Source organism: Taeniopygia guttata, chromosome 4A (genome assembly GCF_048771995.1).
Source record: "Taeniopygia guttata chromosome 4A, bTaeGut7.mat, whole genome shotgun sequence".
Classification (NCBI taxonomy): Eukaryota; Metazoa; Chordata; class Aves; order Passeriformes; family Estrildidae; genus Taeniopygia; species Taeniopygia guttata.
In genome coordinates, this window is record NC_133029.1 from 3,986,287 (window position 1) to 4,009,899 (window position 23,613).

Below are 23,613 nucleotides of genomic sequence, written 5' to 3' on the forward strand. Positions count from 1 at the left end.
AATAGTATATTAATGCATTATAGTATAGTTCTACTAAAGAAATCATTCAGCCTTCTGACCTGGAGTCAGACATCAGCACTTCTTCCCCCCAGGTTCACCTGCATTTACAATACTGCTGTTGTCAGGAATTTCATACAACTGGAGTAGAATTCTGTTTACCAAAATCAATTCTTTTTCACCCACACCCTTGTGTTCCCAAGCATGGCTGGCAGGGAAAGTTGTTGAGGTTTGGCTGGGACAGCTTCTCAGGCTCTTTTGTTGTCTTGTGTCTGTGACTCTGTTTCACTATTGTCCAATAAATATTATATTAAATAATGTGCCAGGACTCGTACATTATTCCTCCTTAATCTTGCCTTTTCTCAAAGAAAAGAATCTTTTTCATGTCAGGAGTGTATTCCCTTTTCTTTCTATGGGATTCATGATAATTATGCTTCTTTGCCACCTTTAACACTCTTCTGATTTTTGCCTTGATATGATGACTGATATTTAGTATCTCTGTTTTATCACTTGCAAAAACAAATTTAAGAAGTTAATTAATTTCCCTATGGAATAAACAGTGGAGCACAGATTAAAGCATTGTTCCCGTTTTATCCTTCCACTTCAAATTACAGATAAGTTACTCTATACCTTTGATTTTTATAGTAATTTGTGTGGTGAACTGCCAGCATTTCTCTGTCAAGGAGTCTGCAGTATATTTTATTCAAGAACTTTCCATTGCCAGGGATGTTAATGCCTAGATGGAATCTAGAATGGCTATCCCAAGTGTAAAAAGGTTTGGATTGGTTTTTGTTTTATTTAAATATAACTGTCTGTATATATTTGTGTGGGATTTCTTTCCCTGTTCAACATGTGAATGAATTCTTAAACTGTGATTTAGAGAAAAAGCCTGTGTCAAATTCCTGCTTCTGCCTTTGAAAATTACTCACAAAACTATTCTGTCACATGAAGTGATAAGCACCAGATAAATCCTGGCTTTTTAGTGGACTCAGAGCTGCTCAGTTGCAGATGTTCTTCTGCAGAAATTTGGTGGGGAAAGCCTTTTCTATCTCATGGTGGATCTCCTAAACTCTCAGGAAACCAACAGCCACAGAACACAAAAACATTCATCAAAAGTAAATGTGGTGATTTGCATGGTCCTATAGTTTACATGAAATATCAGGCTCTGAATAAGGAGCTGAGGTAACTCAGAATAAGCCTGGTACTGCTGATCTACAAAATGAGTTTGTTCTATGGAGGTTTTGTAAAATGGGAGTGAACTGAGCCTGCTGCTGGCTTTAAATTTATAAAATAACCAATGCACCAACACACAAGCAGTGAGTATTTCAGATATTTCTGATAATGGATGAGTTACTGTTACTTTTCCTTGGTGCTGGAGTTGTAGGTGGACTCAGTAAACTTTCTGTAATGTCAGACAGCAATTAGTTATGTGAAAAATGAGTTGCAGTGGGTTTTTTGCATATCACCATCTTTTTTTGTTCATTGCTCAAATGTCAGCTTAATTTTCATATAAAAAACAAATCCTAATTACATTTTCAGTCTAATGGGCTCCTAGGTGAAGCTTGCCTGTAAAGAATTGCTTGGATTTTACTCCCATTTTATTTTGGCTAAAAATAATATTTTATTTCTTGAAAATTCAGAGACCTGTGGGGGAAGGACTCTAGCTTTAAAATTCTGCCAGAAGATATAAAGAACTTACATTTTTTCCTAAACACAGCATCACTTTTGGCAAGTCAGCCTAGGCTGCTCTGGAGGTAACGTTGAAGCTGGAGCTTCATAACTAAAGAACCAAGTAATTAAAAATGAAGCCACAAAACTTTCTCACTTCTGACTAAAGCATCCTTCCTCAGCAATAGAACTCAAACAGTTTGCTAACCTCCAGCACTTGTGTCAGCAGCAAAATTGAAAGTATTCTTTGTCACCTGCACTGCTGTCAGCAGAAAGGGGAAAAAAAAAAAAAAAAGTGGAGGAACATAATTTCAGCACCAACATAAGTATCAAAATGATTTACCTGTCTGTTCTGCTTCACTTTCATCTCAGCTTTCAGGGCTTCATTCATCAATCTTTTATTTACACACGCATATCTCATTTTTACACAATTCCTCTCTCCCTGACCAGATGGCTGCGCTGGCTGCTCGGTGTTCATCAAAGGCAAGAGGAAACACACGGATGCCTCGTGGCAGCCAGGGAGCTCGGGGTAACTCTGCTTTTCAGCAGCAATTCTCCAGGTATTCACATAGTGAAAAGGGAAACTTGGACGTTTCAGGAAAATACCACAAAATTCTCAGCCTTTAAAACGCATTGCTGACTTTAATCTAGCTGAAAATGTTCTCTCTCAGTCAAGGCACCAGGTTTGCTCCATCACACACAGCATTTTCAGGGGCAGGCACTTAGCAGGACTAATATAAAATAGAAAGCTGCTCAAAGAAGAAAAGTACATCTTAAATAAAATTAATTAATTTTTAAAAACTTGTTCTATTCATTCAAATATGACAAACAAGTGCTGTAGTAGTTCCATTTATAAGTCACAGTGCCCATTTTATCTTCATACAATTCTGGTTTTAGCACGAGCTCAGTGACTTTGTTTCCAATGAGCTTTCCTTGAAATGTGTGCAATTCTTTAGGAGCAAGCTTGTTGTAGTCATAAAATGCTTTCAGACCTTCCTCTAACTTTTTACCAAATTGTCCTTGCCTAATTTCACACAACCTGTCCCGTCTGCAGGATTTCTAACAGTATTTTATTGCATTCTTAGCTTCTAAGTGCTATTCCCATAAAAGCTCAGCCTATGGAATTTAGCTTTAGTGGGATCCATTCACTTTTGGAGTTTGTTCAAAATTTAATTGACACAGAGAAATAAATATTAGGAACCACGTTGCCATTTTTTACAAGTCTCATCATTATAGATTAGGATTTTCCAAGTGTGTGTTTGCTCTTTTTCTACCAGACTCAATTTCTAGTTTTTATTTGATAGTAGGGTTTGTGATAATTACTTATAGGCTGATTAACATCAGGAATCCCAGGCAAAGAATAGAACAGGAAAGGTTTGTAGGGAATTTTGCCAGTCAGCATGGTATTGTGGATGACAGAAATCACTAGATGAATTTTATCTCATTCTTCCAAATTCATGTTCATAAAGCCATTTGCACAGATGTATATTTTAGGTGCAGGTTGTGCTATAACACAACAAATGAGCAGAGGATTGGGAACCGAGTAAAATGTAAAATAGATCCGAGCCAACAATGGAAAATACCCTTGGAAAGGCAGCTTTTCTGCCAGGGTGGAAAAGTCTAATGCTTTCAATATTCTTATCAATAATGTAACATAAATATTGCAATACCACTCCGAACATTTGCCACTGACAAGATGATTATGGCTTAATCAGCATTGACAAGGACAGGGCCATTATGCTCAGTAATGCAGCTGGAAATGGGAGCAGAGCCATTATAATGAGCTATGTGTTAATGCTGCTGCAGCCCAGGGAAAAGAGCTCCCAGCCACAGCATGGACACTGTGTCCAGGCAGGGAGGGACTTTGGAAAATCACTAAATGACTCAACAGAACCTCCCAGCAAATGCTGTGCAATGTGGGATAAATTTAATAATAATATAAAAATTGGGTTGTGCCCTGCCGAGGCCAGGGAGGTTTAATTTTTGACTCCACAGTGTTTTCTCATTAATTCTGGGGTTTAAATTGTAAACAGTGCTGAAGAACTTAGAGGATATAGAGAAGAGCTTCAAGTGTAATTCAGGCTAATGAAACACCTGTGCATCTAAAAAAGAACTTAACAGGATAAACTGTTTGCCTACAAATAATTTCATTGGATGGAGGTTTGTTTGCTAAAACCCCATTAATGCAAGCACAGCAAGGACCAGAACCTCCAGCAATGTCAGCATTGAAAACTGTGAAGAAAGCAGACAGGGAAAGTGATGGCTTTTCTTGCTCAAAAAGTCCTCAAAATTTGAATTTTCTGCTATGGTAGAGTAGGTGAGTCCAGACAAGGCAGTAACTGCTGCAGTTCAAGACTGAAATCCTGTCACTACATACAGAAATCAGAGTCGCTCATTTAAAGGAAATTATTGCTCTTCAAGTAAAAAATGTGTGGTAATTTTTGGATGTTAATGCTGTGATTAGAGACCTGTTTTAATTGGTTAAATTACTGCCAAGTAATAAGAGGAACAGAGCCCCCAAACAGAGGGGTCCTGGGAGAAACTGGAGGGGTTGAAGGGAAACTGCCCAAATGTTTGCTGAGGTGATTTAATCTCTTTCCCAACAACCTATAAACTGTTTTTACTTAGACTGGGGAAGAGCTGATGGACATAAAGGAGTGCAAGAAGCTGAGCAGCACTGAAAGATTTGATGTTAAATGAGAACCAGGAGTCTCTGAAGTGAAGCTAAACTGAAACACAGCCCTCTCCTCTCCCTGTCCTTCCCTGAGAGCACCAAAAGGAGCAAGCTCTGCTGAAACTGGAATGTAAGACAAATATGCATTTAGATAATTTTTTGGATTTAGATTTTTAGCACTTTTTATCTACTGCTGACGGTGACTTTTTGCTTTGGCGACTACTTTGTCATTTTATACCATTTAATACATATTTCCAGAGGGAAAAAATTCAAATGCTGAAATGTTGTCAGACCTGAAGATGGATACAAAAAAATGATGGCTCAGGGCTGAAACTTAGAGAGAAATACAAAGTTCTCTGAATAGGAAACAATGGGGGAATAGAGGCTGCAATTGGCCAGTTATGCCAATGTCAGTTATGCCATTTTCCTTTCAAATTGTCCATACTCTTGATCTTTTTGACTGACAAAATAATGCTGGAACCACGGGTGCTTAGTTTGGCTTTTCTGTACAAGCACTTTTAAAGTTAAACATTTTTTAAAAGTCCCAAAACAAAAACAAAACCAACAAAACAACAACAAAAACAATTACTGCAGCTCTAGTTATAGATAATCACAAGACCTGACTGTGACATCTTCACTGCATCTATTTTTTTCACATTCTTTCCATGGGAAGAGTGTTTTAAAAATTATTAAAACAAACAAAAAATCCCAAAAGTGTTTTGTACCCCGTGTTGGAGAAATGAATTTTTCTTTCCTACTGCTGCCAGAAGTGGATAGTAGTTGTAATACACAGGTTTTGGAGTAAAGCTGTAAGAATTTGGAACACTTTAAAAGGCTCTTTAGATGTAACAGCCCATTTTAGATTCCTCCTCCTCCCCTGTATGTAGAGAACACTGCCATCTGCAGAAAAAAGGGGAGCTGTGTTATGCCTGATGGCAGCAAACTGCTGAAAACTCCAAATTCCCCAGGTGACAAGGGACACATTTCCCAGGGCCGGTGTAATAGGCCTGGGGACAGCAGGGCATCACTTACAGCGAGCAGCAGAGCTGTGATTTCCTTGATGGAGTGTCCTCAGCAGGGCAGCTGGGGGCCAGGGATGCTGCATGCTAACAAGAACTATCCTTCTGAGGCTCTCAAGTGCCCTGGAAATGAACACGAGCCCTTGCAGCATAGAAATGAGGAACTTCAATTTCTGCTGAATCATTTTTCTATGTCCTGGAAGAGAATAGCTGTGATAGATGCACTGCAGTGAAAGAACAGGAGCTCCTGGAGTTCCATGCATATCAACAAGTTCCAAAACTGCTATCCCTCCATCTTTATTATGATAGAAAAGCTATCAAACCCCAAATCTCTCCTCTCCCACCTCCTTCCAGCATTATGGGGTTTAATACATGGCCTGGTTCTTGCTTTGATGGGGTTTCTGTCAAGCAGCTGTTGGCACAGCTGGGGCACACTTGGAAGCCTCATGAGCAGGGCTGATGCCCCATTTCGGGCCAAAAAACTCCAGCAGGAGGCTGTGACCTGCCCAAAATCCCAGATGAGATTTAGGAGTCTCCTTGGGGATCAGATTTATCACTGCACAACCCATGACACGAAGAGCTCTCAAGGCAAAAGCTGTTGGAGTAAAATTCAGTGTGGGAGGGGAAACTGAGGGAATGTTGTGGAAGTGGCTGTACCTTAGGTCTAGATTTAAATGTACTTCATTTTTCTGCCTCTGTTATGAGAGTAAACAGAGTAATCACTTAATTTACTTCCTTAAAGGTTCACTATTTTATCTATCATTCTTTTCTTGCACATCTTGACTAAAGAAAAATGTCCTATTTTTTAAATCTCTTTTTTTTTCTTAGCTTTGATAATTCCTTTGCTGTTTTGCAGAGCCCTTTGGTCTGTTCTGTACTTTAATTTTTTTCAAGGAGTGTGACCAGAATCACAGACAATTGTGGGAGGAAGCTGTTTCACTCATTTCTAAGATAGACTTATAATAACATACATTCTGTGAGCAAAATAAACTCATCTGGCTGAGGAAAATCCTTAAAATTCCTGAGAGTGCTTTGGAAGTGCTTGATTTAGTGGCTCTTGGTGGGTTGATAACACAGAGTTTGCATTAACTTGACCCTCACCCTTCTGCTTTTTCTGAGCTGCTGGGTATCTGTTTAGATGAGGATCTTCCAGGGCTATAAAGGATTTTATGGAACATCTGCCCCATCAAGTTTCAAACCCCACCAGACTCCTTTGAACAGCCCATTCTTATTGAAAAGCATTTTTCTGTATCTCTGGATGTTTAGAGAGCTCTTTAAATACAAAAGAAATAGGGTAAACAACTGTTTCTTTTAAGGATTCATTCAGGGTTTGGGCCCCTACTTATAAGAGTGGATATGCATTTTAACTCCATGGCTTTCAAATGGAAGAATTTATTTTCATTTTAATGTTGAATACTGTGGCCATTGAAGTTAATTGCACAGAGATGGTTCTCTTGTTTGGAGGAATTACTGAGAACCTCTGTGAGAAGACAGAAGATTGTTCACATTTATTAATTCTATCAGTTACTATTAAGGAGGTTCATGAAAACTATTCCACAGAAAGTCCAAACTGAGCCAGTGGTGATGGTCCAGAACCTTCTGTGGGCTGAGGCCAAGGGGTCCCACCACAATTACACCCTGTGGTACATTTTGTAATGCTAATTCAGGTAAGAGCCAGGGAAATAAACCTGCCTGTTCCTGCTGTGGTTTATACTGCTGGACATTTTTAATCTCCTCCCTCATCAAGGTGCTGCACCTCTGGACAAGAACTCCCAGCTTTTCCTCTTCTGAGCAAAACAATTAACAATCAGATTCCTTGGCAATGCCCATGTCCATCACTTTGCCTCATCTGCATAGGAAATAAGTAAGAAATTTCCAGAAATATCATGTCCAGGAGACCTGGTAGGAGAAAACAAAAAGGATTTCAGCTGAAATCCCAAGCCCAGTTAGGAATGCAAGGCTGCATCTCATTTCTGCAGGCAGTTGCCATGACTATGGATGTGCATTGGGTAATTGCAGCACCAATGACTGCTGGCATTTGCACACACATTTATCCAATTAGGATGTGCAATCAAAGTAATTTCATGCACAAATTAGCTGCACAATTGTGCATGCCTCCTGCACATGTAATTGTATGCCTAATTGGTCTGAAAGTCTTGTTCACGACGTTGTGTCTTGATTTTTATTGTAATATGACACAAAAAACAGTTTCATTTGTAGAAATGCAAATTTTGTATAATGTTTGCATTTAGAAATAACTTCAAGTTCTCTTTATAGATTTCACAAAATAAACATTTCTCTGTGTATTACCTGTAGGCAATGTGAGCTCACAATCCACAAATTAATGACAGCTAAAAATTTAACTTTCTTTTTGGTTTTTGATATTTTTGCCTTAATAAATCCTAAAATACCCTATCCTTTGTGTAGAAATAGAGCCTCAAAATTACACAATTTTTGTTTCTTCTATGCTGAATATAAAGCAAATTAATACTATAGTAGGAATCCATGCATGGGCATATTGTTAAAATATTGCCATGGTTTTATATTTAAAAAAATTTATTAAGCAATATATTTAGTTTGTATAAACATAAAAGTCCTATAGAAAAAAAAATCTGGAATAAGTGAAGGCATCATTTCATTTGATGAAATAATCCAACATCTGGTGACGTGCTAGAACCCACGCTTTGTTAAAAGCGAGTTTATTTGGTTTATAACCACATTTACTGAAATCATGGGGGTTTATTGTTTACAACAAGGAAACCAAAAGCTTAAGAAGGGAGCCCTATTTATGTGCTTTTTCCTGATTTCTTCTGTTGTTCTTCTTCCTCCCAGAGGTGAGTTGTGACCAGGCTGGGTAAGGGGAGCAGCTGCCCCATGGGCAGGGACACCTCCCCTGTCCCAGGCTGCCCCAAGCCCTGTCCAGCCTGGCTGGGGACAGGGATGGGGACATGCCAGCCCCTCCTGCATTGGCTCTGTACCACAGATGAGCCCTAAACCACTGGAAATCCCACGTCAGAGTCTCTTTGCTTCCCTAAGGATGGTGAGCATCTCTCTCTCTCCTGCACTTGCAAAGCACCAAAGCCACAGGAGGGGTTGGGGCTGAGCTTTTGGCTTCTCCTGGACCACATCTGGATTTAAAATGTTCCCACTCCGCCCAGCATCCTCTCAGGGTGCAGATAAAGGTCACTTCTGACCTGCTGTCATTCACTTTTTTAGGTGGCATAAAGCAAGAATCCTCCCAGTCACCAGAGGTGGAGTTTTGCTTGTTTGGAGCAGAAAATCCCGGCCAGAAAATCCCGACAGAGCCGCCTCTGTCCCTGCTGATCTAAAGGAGTCATTTCCCTCCCTGAAGGTACAGTGCAAATCCCATTTCTTTTTGCTGGGTTTTTTAAGTACTTTGGGGGGTGCCGGCAAAACCCCGGCTGCTCACACTCGTGCAGCTGAGAGCATCCTACAGGTGAATTTGGCCAAATTCTGCTTTTCTGTAGCCATGGGCAGGCAGAGCTGGGGAGCTGCGGCTGAACAAAGCTGGGGATGCCGTTCGTTATCCTGGATTTATTTCCATCCCAGCAGGATTTTTCCAGGAAAGCACCAGCAGAGAGAGCTCTTCTCCCACGTTCCCAGCAGAGAGAGCTTGACGTCACCCCTGGAAATCAGGTTTTGCACAGATTTGATGAATTTCTCACTCCAGCACAAAATTTGAGACCCAGCATAAAAATTGGCCAGTGGCATGGAATTAAGTACCCACAATGAGTGCCATGATGGGATTTTATTAAATGTTTACCTTTGCTACCTCAGAAGACAGACACAAACTCTTTGTTAACCTTACTTGTTCTTTATGCTCGATTGGTTTATATACAAATTCCAGTGTGACATTTGTTTTCACGTGTCTGTTTTTTCCTGTATGGAATCATAGAATCCCAGACTTTGGGATTTGGGTTGGAAAGGACCTTTAAGCTCATCCAGTGCCACCCCTGCCATGGCAGGGACACCTTCCACTGTCCCAGGTTGCTCCAAGCCCCATCTAAACTGGCCTTGGGCACAAAGATATTTAGGATATATCCTTCTGTTAAAAAGTATGAAAACTATTGGCATATGGATGCAGTTTATCTCTGTAGGTTATAGCAATATATAATCAGCATTTTTCCCAGTCTTCAGTAACATTTTTAATTTATTCATGCTGTGTTCTTCTCAGATGGGGGTATTGATTACTGCAGATACCTGAAGCAATGCTCCATCACTTTTCTCAAGGAAAAAAGTTTCAATTAAAGTATCTGCAGCATGGACAGAATAAATTATGCAGCTTCTACTTAATTACTAGCACATATTTATAGGCACATTAATAGAAAAATTTTCACTGCTTCCTGGGACTTTTGCATTAACTTTAGTAAAAATCCACAGTCAGTCATGCCAAGAGTGAATGTTTACTGCTTTAGAATGAAGATTGCACTATTTTGTCTTAAAATCCAGCAGAAAAATGCCCATGATGCTGGTTGCTGACAGGTGAACAAGGGATATTAAATACCAGAAGTATGTTTTCATGGAATTTTCATGTGCAGTTATTTAATTTAGGATTGTAGTTATCGTGTCTGTTTGTATCAAGCCATGTAATTGCATTATACAGATACAAGTCCAGACACAACTTTATTTGCATCCAGAAAGAAAATGTCATTAGGGAAAATAATTTCAGATCACCTACTTTTGCATGCCTTGCTGGCACATAAGTGGCATTTGGCTGGTATGGAAAATCTGCTAATGAGCAGAGCAGCATCAAAGTTGGCATTAAAAATGCACCCCCTAGAATGGGTAGCAAGGCTTAAGTGATGGAAACTGAACTGCTGGGGGTTGTCTAGTGTGTAGTCAGTAATTTATTTTTCGTTTCTGTGATAGTTCTGTGGAATCTAAAAATTGGTTGGTTTCTTAGAGGAAAAGCTATCAAGAACTGAGATTTAACTGTGCCTTTCCCCAGTCCCTGATAAATGGGATTATGTGTGACTTTCAGTGCACTTCATTTTAGAAGATTTAGTGAAGACCATGATGTGAAATCATGGAGTGAGCTCATGAACAAATGCTCAGTGCCCAGGGGAGGCTCCTTGATCTCACAGCTTCCTAAGGAGAAAATCACCTTGGATTTGTGTGTAGCACCCTGGTATGGTCCTGAAGGACACAAAACCAGGAGATCTCCATGAAATAAGCAGCTTCAGCCATTCAGCTCGTGGAAAGCTGCTCCTTACCCATTCCTGTGCCTGTGCCATGAATTGCTCCAGGTGGAATTATCCTCCAGTCCAAATTCAGAACCTGACCAAGAGTGACCACTGCACCAAAAAAAACCCTGCACAGCTCAAAACAGCAAAGCAAAAAGTGATTACACAAATCCCCAGCATCAGCTGTGTGAGAACTCTGGAACCCCAGGCCCTGGCACAGGTTTGCTCCACACGTCTGTCAGATCCGAGTGGGGTTTGTGATGTCAGTAGAACATGTCATTTAAGTGTTGATTTTTAGGGAGTAAACATTAGAAAGTGAACAGGCTTGCTACTTGCAAAGTATGCTTGAATGACAGCTGTTCTGTTTTCCTAAATTTCAGCAAGCAAAGTAGCTTGAAGTGTTCAGGAGCTAAATCTGTCAGCTTTCTGATACAAAGGAAATTTTGTGGGGTTGGAGCACTGACAGAAGTGGGGGTGGAAGCACAGTGACAGAACAAAAATCAGACATAAATACAGCTTTACTTTGCACTTTAATTTACATTCTTGCCATATTTTAGAGCCCAAAGCAGACCCACTTTAGGCCACTGGCAGTGAAAATTATTTCTGAAAGGCTGTGGGTGTTTGTGATCTCCCTTCCCCTGGACATCCAGGGACAGTCAGAGTCAGGGCAGGACTGGGAACGTGAGGCTGAGCTGGGCATCCTCCAGATCCTCCCCACACTTGCCATGGGTTTATTACACCTGGCAATAAATGGAAATAATGACATAACCCCTCACCACTCTCAAACTCAGGGTCTGGTGCATGGTTAGAAATCAAAAACGCTTTGGGTATCGTGTCTTTGTTTCCGCAACTGCTGCTACTGGAAGCTCTCTGTGTGCAGGTTCTATTTAAATTCTCCTTTTATTTTGATGTCTCTGTCAGCATCTGAAGTTGACTGATATTTATCACGGAGTGCTCACTGCCTGCCCTGCTTTGCCCAGTGCTTACCCCATGGCCCTCTTGCTTAATGCTGAACTGGCAAAGATGCTGGCAAGCATCAGACACACAGACTAAGGACTTAGGCTGCTGCTGAACCTAAAACTTTGGCCATTTTGCTTGAGGTTTAGTTTTATTTGGTTGGTTTTTTCTTTTTTTTTTTTTTTCTGTTTTGGTTTGTGGGTTTTTGGGTGTTTTTTTTGGGTTTTTGGGTTTTTTTTTTTTTTGTTGGTTTTTGGGGGTTTTTTTTGCTTATTGAGTTTTTTTTTTTTAATTTTCTCTGCAAAAAGTAAGGGGGTGTTACCTCCAAAAAAAGTTCTTAGTGTGGAAGCAGCTACTGAGTTAGCAGAGCTAGGCTGGCAAACTGGGTTTAATACTTGGTGAGCATTCAATGATACATCCTGGAGGCCCTGAGTGAGTCAAAGAAGTTTAATTCATAGTGTTCAGTGTATTTCTCCTGCTGGTGGGTTACTCACTTGAAAAGTGGCCATATTTTACTGTCAGTGCCATTGGAAAAGAAATAGTGCTCGTTTCAGTATAAATGAGAGAGAAGTGTTACCATAAGACAAATTTTTGACGAGTGTTCTTCTGTTGGTACAGATGGCATCTGTGTATTTTTATCACTATAAATCGCTCACAGTTGGAGTCATACTTAGTCCAATATCTTGCTTTATGTTTATTGACATAATCACAGTTTTAGAGACGGTATTAATCACTCAGTTCTTTGGAAACATTTGGATTGGTAAATGAAAAAACATATTTATTTTGAGAAAGCAAATGGTACAATTAATTTTCGCATATTTGTACATTTACAAATAACAAACAAACTACATTGCAAAGTGAATTACTAGATTGAAACATTGATTTGTAAGCCTTGTTTTCCTCCTACAACCCACTGCAAGTGTGTGATAAATCAGGATTTCTACACTACCAGGGGATGCACTGGGGAGAGTTACCTACATTTAAAAGCAAACTGTATTTTTGCAGTTTTCCCCAAAAGTCACAGTGTTGGTAAGACTCCTCAAGAAGTCTTGAATTTGTTTTTTAAAGTTATAATTTTTTCCTGCGACCACAGCAGCACGAGCTGGTAAAGGTACTCCCAGCTGGGAGGGGAGGGTGGGAGGATTACACAGAGGGCTTGGATCAAACCAGCTTTTTCCTTCCCTTCTTTTGGGAGTTGCTGGTGCCTGTTTGGCTGGGAGCAGAAGCAGAGCAGTTCCTCTTGCCCTGCACAGGTCACTCTGCCAGGGTGCAGCATCTCCAGAGGGCAGGAGCCCAGGTGGGAGGGCAGCAGCAGGGCTGCCAGGCTGGGATCTGTGACATCCCCATGGAAGGGATGTGAATCCTGCTCCTGGAGCTGCTGGAAATGTTCCCAGCACAGCCCTGAGCTCTGGGCTCTGCTCCCCTTTGCAGACAACAGCCTGAGGGAAAGCAATGAGAATGATTTCTTCATTTTCTCAATGAAAACCATTTCATTTGTGCCCTGCTTTGCACAGGCTGTGTGAGGGGAGCTGGCCTCGTGCTCAGCAGATGGGAGGTGATGCCAACTGGTTGTACTGCTCGTGAGCTGATCAGATAGATGCCTTCTTATTCACAGGTTTTCTCACAATTAATGCAGTTTTCTTCTGAACCTCAGCAATTACCCAGTTGAATTAACTTTGAAAGAATGGTGTTCAAACTATGAATTACTTAAATTCAACTAAGATGCAGCCAGATAATTTTGCACCAGGAACATTCATTGAAAACTATAAGAAAATGTGTGTTTCTATAGGCAGACACACCCAACCCAACCAGTTTCAAATTTGTACACACCTGCATTAGCAACCTGAAGCTTGCTTTGCTCAACTGAACCATGACTCATAAAGATATCAAAGAAAATAGCATCCAAAATTCCACCTGAAGAGTAACACATAATTAAAAAATCAGTTGACTCAAAGGAGCAGCCGTGTTCATAAGCAGAATTATCTTCAATGACCTTGTCTCTATCTAGATGTGCCTTCACACAAAGGGGCAGCAGTCCCTGTCCCTGTCCCTGTCCCTGTCGCTGGGAGCCCTCCCAGCAGGTCAGCACGATTATTCCAAGAAGTCAGGATGGCTGCTGGAATGTGGGAATTGGGATTTGTGTTTGGTTCTGGTTCTTGTAGCATTTTATCAACTCTGGTTTAGTGTTGATGACTCTGGGTGGGCCAGGAGGATGCAGCATTTGTGTTCCTGGTATAAAATCTAATCCAAAACAGTTCCCTGTCTTGACTGATCAGTGGAATTCAGTTGCCACTGTAAAGGAGAAAGGAAAAATTCTTCACTTTTGTTTTTCTGAGGGGGGCAATTCCATTAAGTGCAGGGCAGTTATTCTGAATTTACTGCCCTGTGACTGAGGTCCATGTGCCCCCCAGATCTGGGAGCTCTCAGAAAACAGCTGTGAGAGGATCATGCTCTGGAGGCTGTAAGGGGGAGAAGGGAATATTGCAGAAAATGATTTGCCTAATCTATTCTATAAATCCATATTCACACATCCATACATTTATATTTAGGTATTTACACATCATAGCAAAAGGGACATCAAAAGTTCCTCAGCTGAAGCTGCTGGGATGAGCTGGATCAGCTTTGCCTGGAGCCTCTGACGTGAGAAGGGATTGTTTACTACAAGGACTTGGAATTCTGCACACAGTGCAGGCAGGAGGTAGAGATGGTTTACCTTGGATAACCTAAAAGTCATAACAGAACAGGAGAGAAAAAATAAACAGATTTTCCTGTCAGCTGAGAATCTTCACTGTCTTACCATGATGGGCACACTCAGATAGGGGGGTTTGGTGTCATAATGGTTTATAATAATTCATATATTGAGGTCTTAATAATATTTAGAATAAACCCAGATGTATTAAATATACAGTATCAACCATGTTTATAAACAGAAACTCCTGCCATTAAGAGATAATTTGGTGTATTTGTAATTAAGTAACATTCTCTGGTGGAAATGACATGCATTATAGTTCCTATATTGATTCACCTGTCATTAATATTACATACAAGACAGACTTCCTTCAAAGGAACACCAGGCAGCTGTAGAAAACCTTAATTTAAAAAAAAAATAGGTCTACAGTGAAGTTACTTTCCTGAGTGAAACATTGTGTAGCTTTGTGTACCTGCAGGGAGTTGGGAAGGAAGAGCTGGAGCTGTAGGAGCTCAGAACTGAGGTATTAAAGTGCAATTCTTTGGGAATTTCCCCGTGGGAGATTAAATGTCAGACACGTCTGTAATGCCCTTACAATCCCAGTGACCTCAGGAAGGGCTTCATTGCTTTACTTCCTCCTTCTTCCTCTGTGTCAGAGGTACCAGCAGGTGGTCACTTCTTATATAACCTTTAATAATATCGTGGTGCAATAGAAAACACAAAACATGATGGGAACTCCATATCAAAACACTGTGGAATTATTTCTTGCTCTTGATTTTAAGTATAGAGCAACACTAAACCAACAAAATAGTATTTAATTCACATGTAAAGAGCTATTGCTCTTTGCAAATTGGGAATTGTCAGATACGAGGGAGCAGAAGTTGTTTCCCCACATGTGCAGGAATGCCCTTGGTTGATAAGTTGATAAGGCAGATTGTGCAATTTTCCTATCAAATTTTGCAAGATTTCTGCCATCTGCACCTCATTTCAGTGAGACCAGTTCTGCTGGTGGTCCTTTGGCCACATCCATTTCATAACTGCAAAATTCATCTTTTAGGCTTGGATTTTACTCAAAACAAAATTTGTAAAGAAAGAAAAAATATAAAATAGCAAACTGCACCACGAGCCCCTGCCCTGCCTGTCCCTCTGCACTTTGGACGCAGCGATTTCCATTCCATCTTCTCCCTCTGTTACTGGGAATGAATATCCAAAAATACCAGCAGGAACCCTTTTATCTGAGTTGTGGTGGTGCACAGAGGTTAGACAATGGCATTAAGCAAAAGATTAGATAGTATTGAAGCAAGGTTTTATAAATCTGTCTCAGACATCACGTATGAAAGAGGTCTTTAGTAGATGGGATTAAAAGTATTTATAAGTATTAAGATTATTTAAAAATTCTCCTTGATAACTTGCTGCCTTGAGTGAGAATGAATGAACAGAAATTTACTGGCATGTATTTGCAGTTTTTATTGAGAAAATACTTGTTTAGATGCATGATGTCAGAAAAATACAAAATACTGGGTATGAAAAGGTATTAAGGTCGGTATATGGAGTACATCAAAGTAATTCAAATAATTAAACCTTGCAACTCCACTCTTCTATTTAACTAAAATGTTATTTCTACAAAGATTTTTCTCCCTACAGGTACTACAACTGTCCTAATTATTTATCTTGACACAGTATTTAGATCAAAACCTATAACAATCTGTTGTTTGCTATGATTATAACCAGATTTTACAGTTTATATTTGTGTACACGGGCTCAGCTGCATGAAGCTCTGTTGGCAGGTGAGGACCATGGTTGTTCCTACATCTTCTTTGTGGTTTTTGACAAGTATTTTCAAATGCAAATACCTGACATGAACTAATCTTGGCCTAATCTTCAGCCTGGTGCCTTGACCTCCCTGTTGTTTTGGGGAGAATTTGGTAGTTTTGAATGTCCTTTAACTGGCTTGGAATGTTATGTATTGGAATATTATTATATATTGGCCATCTCAAAAATGCAACCTGTGTTCTTTTAGCTTCTCTGCATTAGCTGCTGAAGAAAGGGAATTTATCAGATGGAATAGTTAATGCAGGGACTGGCTCATGTGTTTGATAATGCAGTGGCTGTGGACAGGTTGCAGCTTGCCTGTAATTATAGATCATATAAACACATTACAGCAGGAGTTTCTATAGGCACAGTTCCAGGAACAATCTGGGCTTGTTCTAAATAACAAATATAGCACCAGTGCAAAGTGTGGGAATGGGCACATCCAGTAAAAATGCTCCTGCTGGTAGGACTCCCAGTTGGCTGCTAACTACATGAGAACACAAGAAAAAATCAGTTAATTGGGGAGTGTTAGGAAGCAGCTGGAAGTAATTGTTTTGTCAAATTAGTAGTTTTGATGATAAGACCAAGTTCACAAGAAAATTCCTTACTGTCACTGTTTGGCATGAATGTGTGATGTAAAGGGAGGTTAATTGGCTGTTCTTTAAAATAATTGAAAAAGCATCTTTTTGTGTGTGTGGAGGCACCTCCTTGCTCCCAGGCAGTGCTCCTGAGGGGATGGGTCAGGGGAGGGCTGGAATGTTTGCAGAACATGCAGGAGCATTTTTGGGTGGCTCCATGGACCAAGCTGGGAGATACCTGTGGCTCCTCGTGACTGCATTCCTTCCCTTTATCCTAGAGGGAATTTTCTCCCTGGCAGGGTGGCTCAGGAATCCAGACACGGGCTGACATTGCATCCCTGCATTTAAAACTCATGATTCCTTCTAATTCTCCTTCTCCACTCCTGTTTTATCCTTCTGAAATGTGGCTGGAACATAACGGGCACCTTCCTTTTCCAAGAGCCCAGGAAGGTTTTCCTAAGCAGCAACAAGGACTTCACTGGTGGTTTTGGTGCTTGTTGGAAGTGGCTCACTCAAAACCAAACAGGCAAAGCCTCACAACAAAAGAAATTTCCTTCAGATAACCAACTGCAAGAACTGCCTAAGCTGTAAGAACTGGGAATGCACAAGGAAAAGGTACAAAACCTGCAGGAAGAACTGAGGTCCATTGACTCATCCTTTATTTTTCACCCTAAATATTTCAAAGTATGAACTTTTTTTTTATTTTGGTGTTTTGGTTTTTTTTGTTGTTCTTTTTTTTTTATGGGATGTTTTTGATTTTTTGATATTTCTGTCATATTTCATTGTTTCCATGTTTTCACCCAAGACCTGGAGGATAAGGTTTAAAACATCAATTAATTGAGGGATATTTTATGTAATCCTATGCTGTAGAAGAAAGAAATGGATATATCCAATCCAATTTCTTATATAAGAAAGGAAGGTGGTGTAAAAATCAGAGACTAAAAGTCAAGGATCTTATTTGGGGTCTGCAGCTGCAATATTATTCTTGCCCTGTGATCATTTTCCAGTCCTTTACGTGGCCTGCCCCCTGGAATATGGTGCAAAATGACAATTTTTCATTAATGTGTCCTGACTAAAAAAAAGAAAACAGAACTATTTCACATCTTTATAGGGATAAATAGGTCCAATACAATGGCAGAGGATAGCTGTTGTTTCATTTGGTGAATAGGAACCGTGGGATTCTTTGCAAAAGTTCTCATTAAAGAATGAACTTTATCAGGATACATTCCAAGAAAATATTTTGGACAGTACTGACACTCTGGAATGATTTGTCTGTAAGAACTTTTAGAGATACTGGGCATGGGATCTCAGCTCATTCTCATAATAACTTTGGTGATGATGCTTATCACTCTTATTACTATTATTATTTTTGTATAGCTGATTAAATGTCATAATACTTGGCAATTAATGTCCTATTTAATTACAATAGAAGGACAGCTGTGAGTGACTGGCCTTTATTTCACCACCTTTGAAGTTTAACTCCACCCTACAAAGCACCTTATTCCTGAATTATACCCATAATTCTCTCTCTAAATGCTTGCACAAGACTGAAGTTTGTTGCCGTTGATTCAAAACAACACCAAGGTAACAAAGTAAAATTTTCTGAGTCTGAGCCACTGTGAAGTTGATTGTCACTTATCTTCCCCAGTGCACTGGGCTAAAATGATTCTGAAATGCATCTCTGCTCTAGTCTAGAAAGAAAGTTGCACAGCTTGGTCCATTCTGTTGTTCTAGTGTTATCAGACTATAAACTTTTGAATTATTAAACTGAATTTCATGCAAATATTCTATTAAAAGTAGCCAGATCACTTATGAGAAATACTATTTTATTTTGTAAATGTTCTATGCTTTCCTTTATAAATACCTTTCTGGTAATTGCTGTCAGCTCACCCACTTTGCATTGTGTTCTGTTCAGTCATGGGCTCAGTGGTAGTGACAAAGCTACTCCAAATTCAAGATTTCTTTTCAAATGTTGTTCATATTTTAAGAGTCCCAGAACCAGGCAGCTTCTAGCAATTATAACACAAAATCAATCTCGGTGAGAGAAGTAAGGTACAGGACATAAATCATAATTAATGACCAGGAAAATTTAGGAAAATGTTGAAGATTCTCAACATTATAGTTTATTCTTTGTCTAAAAATACCACACAGAGTAAAATCTGCCATCATTATGGGTTTGAATTACAATGTCAGATTATTACACACACAGATTCGAGGTCATCAACTCTGTGTCCTGCAACAAAATCCTTCTGAAATAATTGTAAAAGTAATTATGACAATTAGTTTGCAGAGAAGCTGTGGCTGCCCCTGGATCCCTGGAAGTGTCCAAGTGTCCCAGGCTTGGAGCAGCCTGGGACAGTGGAAGTGTCCCTGCCATGGCAGGGGTGGCACTGGATGGGCGTTAGGGTCCCTCCAACCCAACCCATGCTGGGATTCTGTGAAGGTTTTGGATGCTAAATCTGAACTGTGCTGCTCTTTCCCATTTTGCAGACTCAAGCTGAGTAATTCTCTGCTTTAAAGCTGTGACGAGACTCCTGCTGGCTCCTGGTTTGACATTCCCAGGAAGGTCTGTCCTCCAGGAAGGGAACATCCAGGGAATCAGATCAGCTGGCCCTGCAATCTGCTCTCAAACACCCTGCCTGGCCTTGGGGCACTCTGTAAGTCCTTGGCCAAACCCAAACACCTTCCAGGCTAAGTGAAGGGGTTTGGGGATTCTTTGGAGTAGTTCTTCAACCCCTGCCTAGTTCTAACTGAGTGGTTTTGGTTTGCCCAGAGAGGGAGAGCCTGCCAAGAGAGCTGATTTCTCCTTCTGTCAGGTATTTCCAGAGAGTCTCTTTTGCTTTGAGTTTTTTCAGTGGAAATGTCTTTGAGATTATTAAATGTGTTATCTTACAGTCTTTAGCATGTGAAAGGAAATAGCATTTTCCCCTCTGCTCACCACAAGCAGCTCTAGAAATAATGGTCTTGAGAGGCAGCAAGGGAAATTAGAAGATAATCTTAAGGAAGCTGATGACAACAGTTAAGCCATGGAGTGGATTGCCAGCAGAGGTTCTGCTGTTGCCAGAAAGGGACTGAAAACCTTGAAGATGCATTTGGGTGTAGCTGATCCCTCAAGATCCTTCCACCTTGCATTATGAATTAATCAGGGACAGAAATGAAAAGTGCCTCATTCCTTTTCAGCCTCAGAGATTCCTTTCCTTCTCAAGGCACGAGTTATGACCCTGACTTGCTTTTACTCTCTTGGTTTATTGGTTTATTACAGTTCAGTTTGTGTGGCTTGGAGAAGCAGATTTAGCAGATTTAGTACATGGCAGAGATTGTCATGGTGCTTTGTAGTTCTTTCTCTTTCAGTTTTTCCCAAGACTGACAAAGAATCTTTACAATAAAATTGAAATTATAACAGTCATTCTTACAGGCTTGAGCCATCACATCCATAAAAATACACCAACAAATGTAAGTCCACACAGAAATGTTAAAGGACAGAGAAGACATCAGGATGTTGGTGGAAAAAAACCTCAAATTGCTGTTTCTAATACTACATTTTCCTTTGAAATAACTGGTATAGGCAAATTCAGAGTTTGTAATTTCCACTCAGGAATTCTAATTGCTGAAGCCAGGACAGTTTTTCCAAGTGGAAAGGTGTTTAATTGCCTGGGATGGGGAATGGTGGTTAAGCTCTCTTGTGTTTGAATCCGAGAATGAAATTCTTCGCACGTGTTTATGCATTCGGTGAAATCAGAGGTCTTTGTACTGTGTTTACTGAACAGCTTTTATGAGATATAAATACCAGCACATTCTGGTGGGTTTCTAACAAACAGAATGGTCTGCTCAGTCCCAATATGGTGCTGTGTTAGAGCAGATTGGATGGTACCCTTCGATGATGGGAAATGCATTTCAATTCCATCCAATGGCATGTATGGCTTATAAATTTAGAGAGGCTGTGGGTGTAGAGAAGCTGATTGTATAGCATTATTCATTACGTGCCTTATATCAAGTTTTGGCTCCTATTCTGTTCAATGATTGCACATTAGCATTCTTCTTGATCTTTGGTGCGTGACGCTTCCTGCAGAACTGGTTTGAACCTGTCCTCCTGCTTGAAGAATATTCTTTCTTCTGTTCCTGTCATTAGAAAAACTTATTATTGATAGTTGATGGTTTTCCAGAACTCTTCCCAGTTCCTAAAGCTACAGGCTGGATACTCAGAGCCCAGCCATGTCTGTGGAACATCACTGATGGGTGGATGGATGAGGGGCTGCGGGATCACTTAGGAAAGGCTCCTGGTGTCACCTTCGACTTTGGCCACAGGTAGAAGCTTCTCCTGTCTTTCTGACTGATCACTTGGGTTGGCAGCTGACTTGCAATTAAAATAATGAGGTAATTATTGAGTCCTGGGAATGATAGTCTAAATTGCACTGACCACAGAATTAGTAGTTTGTGAGGAACAGGATTCTCTCTCTTCACTCTCACTGTCTGCAAAGCACATGCCTCTTTCTATGAGACAGAGTTTATTTTAGTCCCATGCTCTGTGCTGTAAAATGCTTTCATCCTGCTTTGTGGATAATCTTCCTTAGAGAAATTGGGCTGCAGGGAACAGAGGAACATATTTTCTGATACAGTTATATGATGTTTTATTATTATTATTATTAGTAGTAGTAGTATTATACTACAAGGTTTTTACCAGTAGCTTTAAAAGCTGATGAGTGAACAAAGCCAGGTATGGCACAGACCATCCCCAAGAGCAGACATAGTGTCTGAAACATGCCACCTCTTAGTCATCCTTCTGGTTTTAACTTAGAAAAAGGATTCCAATATTCTTATCTTAAAATAATACATCCTGTTTTTCAGATGATATGGAAGCATGGAAGAGCAATGCCTGCCTTGCACAGGAAGCAAACACGTCTCAAGTTGATTATCTACAACCACGTCTCAAGTAAGGACCATTCTCACTTCCAGATATTCCCAAAAATCTCATGTTGCCTTTAAGATATTATGCAAACAGGGTAGTCTTAAAACAGCCTCCTTTAGCTGGATGTGTTTAAGGCTCTCTTAATTGGTATTAAAGCCTGAACCTGTTTATGGCTGAAGATCCTCCCTGTTCCCTGGTCCAGCAGCAGCCCAGAGTAGGAAGTGGGTGTTGATGGATATTCCAGGCGTTGCTCTGGTTCCTGAGGGTCAGGCACTGAAGTGACTCCACACTGCTGCAGACCTTGCTGCAAATTTCAGCTGCCTTCAGCCAGGGCCATGCACAGGTCTGGGGACACCTCCTCACCTTTTCAGCACAGCTCCAAACACCAGGATGGAGAGAACTAGGGGCTGACATCTGAAGAGAAGCAGCTTAACTCCTGGCTAATAACAAAATAATTTATCTCAAGCTAAAATGAGATGGAAAATATGTCTTTCTGAACACAAAGTGTGCTTCAGACACAATGGAGCTGATGCTTCACAACAAGCTCTAGAGGGTGGTGATGCCTGAGCAGTTTGTAGGAAGGGTTTTTGGTTTCCCATTGTTTCAGGACAAAAGAAACTGAGTGTTAAAGCAGATTCTTTAGAACTGAACTAGTGCAGCAATAGCACATCAGGCAGGGAGAGGCTTGTTGGATGTCTCTGTGGTGGTGAGCTGCCTTGTTAGCCTGTGTATACCTGACAAATTATGCAAGTTAAAGCTTTTATTGAAAAATATAGTAATTCACAGATAAAAATAGTAAAAGAGTGGTATATAGTAACAATAGTGAAAGAACAATCATGTGTGAGCCAGACAACAGAAAGCAGAGCAGGAAGATGAAGGATTACCCGTGTGTGCATGAGGTAAGGTAGAAAACACAATCTGGTGGCATCTTAGTGAAATGGAAAAATAAGTTTAAGGAAAAAGTAAATAATCTGATACAAAGATAAAAGCATCAGCTAATGTGGATTGCAATAACACATGGAGTGTTGGTATTGTGCACATGTGGACTGAGCAGTTCCACAGCAGGGATCCCCTTCCTACTGCTGCTTGCTCAGAGCAGCCAATGCTCAGGGATGACTGGAAACCACTCATTTGCTCTTCTGCTAAGCTCTGTAAATGAGGAAACAGGAGGCAATTAGTGAAAGCCAAGACTCTTTAATCTCTCACTGCTCCATGGACTTTGTTCTTGCTCTGGAGATTTGTACAGACTGTGTGAGTGTAAAGACCTACCTGGGAGGAAGGTGCAAAGTATAAATAACCTTGTTCATTATAAACCAGTAACCCTCCATATCCATAGGGTGTTTTAAAACATCATTTACATCCCAACTGCATGAGGCTGTCTGACCCAGGAGGGAATTTACAGCAGCTGAGAAAAGAGTAATCTGATGGAGTGGTAAAAACTAGGAAGTGCCCTGAGTCAGTGGCAATAATCCCCAAAATGCTGAGCTGTGTATTAACCCCCTGTGCACCAACATGATTCCTGAAGTGTTAATCAGGGTGAGATACAGAAGGAAAACAACTTGCTTCCTAAAACTTTTGTGCTTCCTAAAACTGGGTGCATTTTGCTGGCTCAGGGCAGTCACTGGTTTTGCCAGCAGCGTTGTACAGGGTTAGCTTTACTGGGATACAATTAATTATTTTATTCTAGTTTGGGGGCAAAACAGTTGCTGTGCTGGCAGAGCAAAGCAAGTCAGAGACTAGACAGTGGAGCTGTGTCAAAATAAACATTCCTGCTCAAAAAATCCAGCCGTTGTGGGTTTAAACTGCAACTGGTCTAATTGTGAAATCAAAAATAAAATCAAAATACACATTTGACTGGAATGTTTTGATTTTGACTCTTTTCCTACCTGAAACATAAATAAAGAGTCGTTATAAAATTGAGTGCAACAGCACACGCTGTCCCTATCAGCACAAGGATCTCACTTTTGGAAGAATAAGTTAGAACTTGTCAGGTGGCTTGTGGGCTTAAAAAAAAAATCCAAACCACCAAAAATCATACAACACAATCAGGAAAGCAGATATTCATCACTTTACATGAGGCTTCTATCTGAATTCTTTCTTGTGCTAAAA

General features: G+C 40.4%; 2 long non-coding RNA genes across 3 annotated transcripts; both read left to right on the forward strand.

Moving 5' to 3' along the window:
- On the forward strand, positions 1-8,704 carry LOC121469972 (uncharacterized). The gene is made up of 3 exons (XR_005980365.2): positions 1-2,225; positions 4,294-4,469; positions 8,575-8,704. It is a non-coding gene; the product is annotated as an uncharacterized lncRNA (long non-coding RNA).
- A 10,359-nt stretch (positions 8,705-19,063) lies between these two features.
- Positions 19,064-23,347, forward strand: LOC140684148 (uncharacterized). Of its 2 annotated transcripts, none has more exons than XR_012055941.1 (2): positions 19,064-20,972; positions 21,444-23,347. It is a non-coding gene; the product is annotated as an uncharacterized lncRNA (long non-coding RNA). The 2 variants fall into 2 exon arrangements; XR_012055942.1 differs by having other exon boundaries at positions 19,064-20,903.
- Positions 23,348-23,613: the final 266 nt, after the last annotated feature.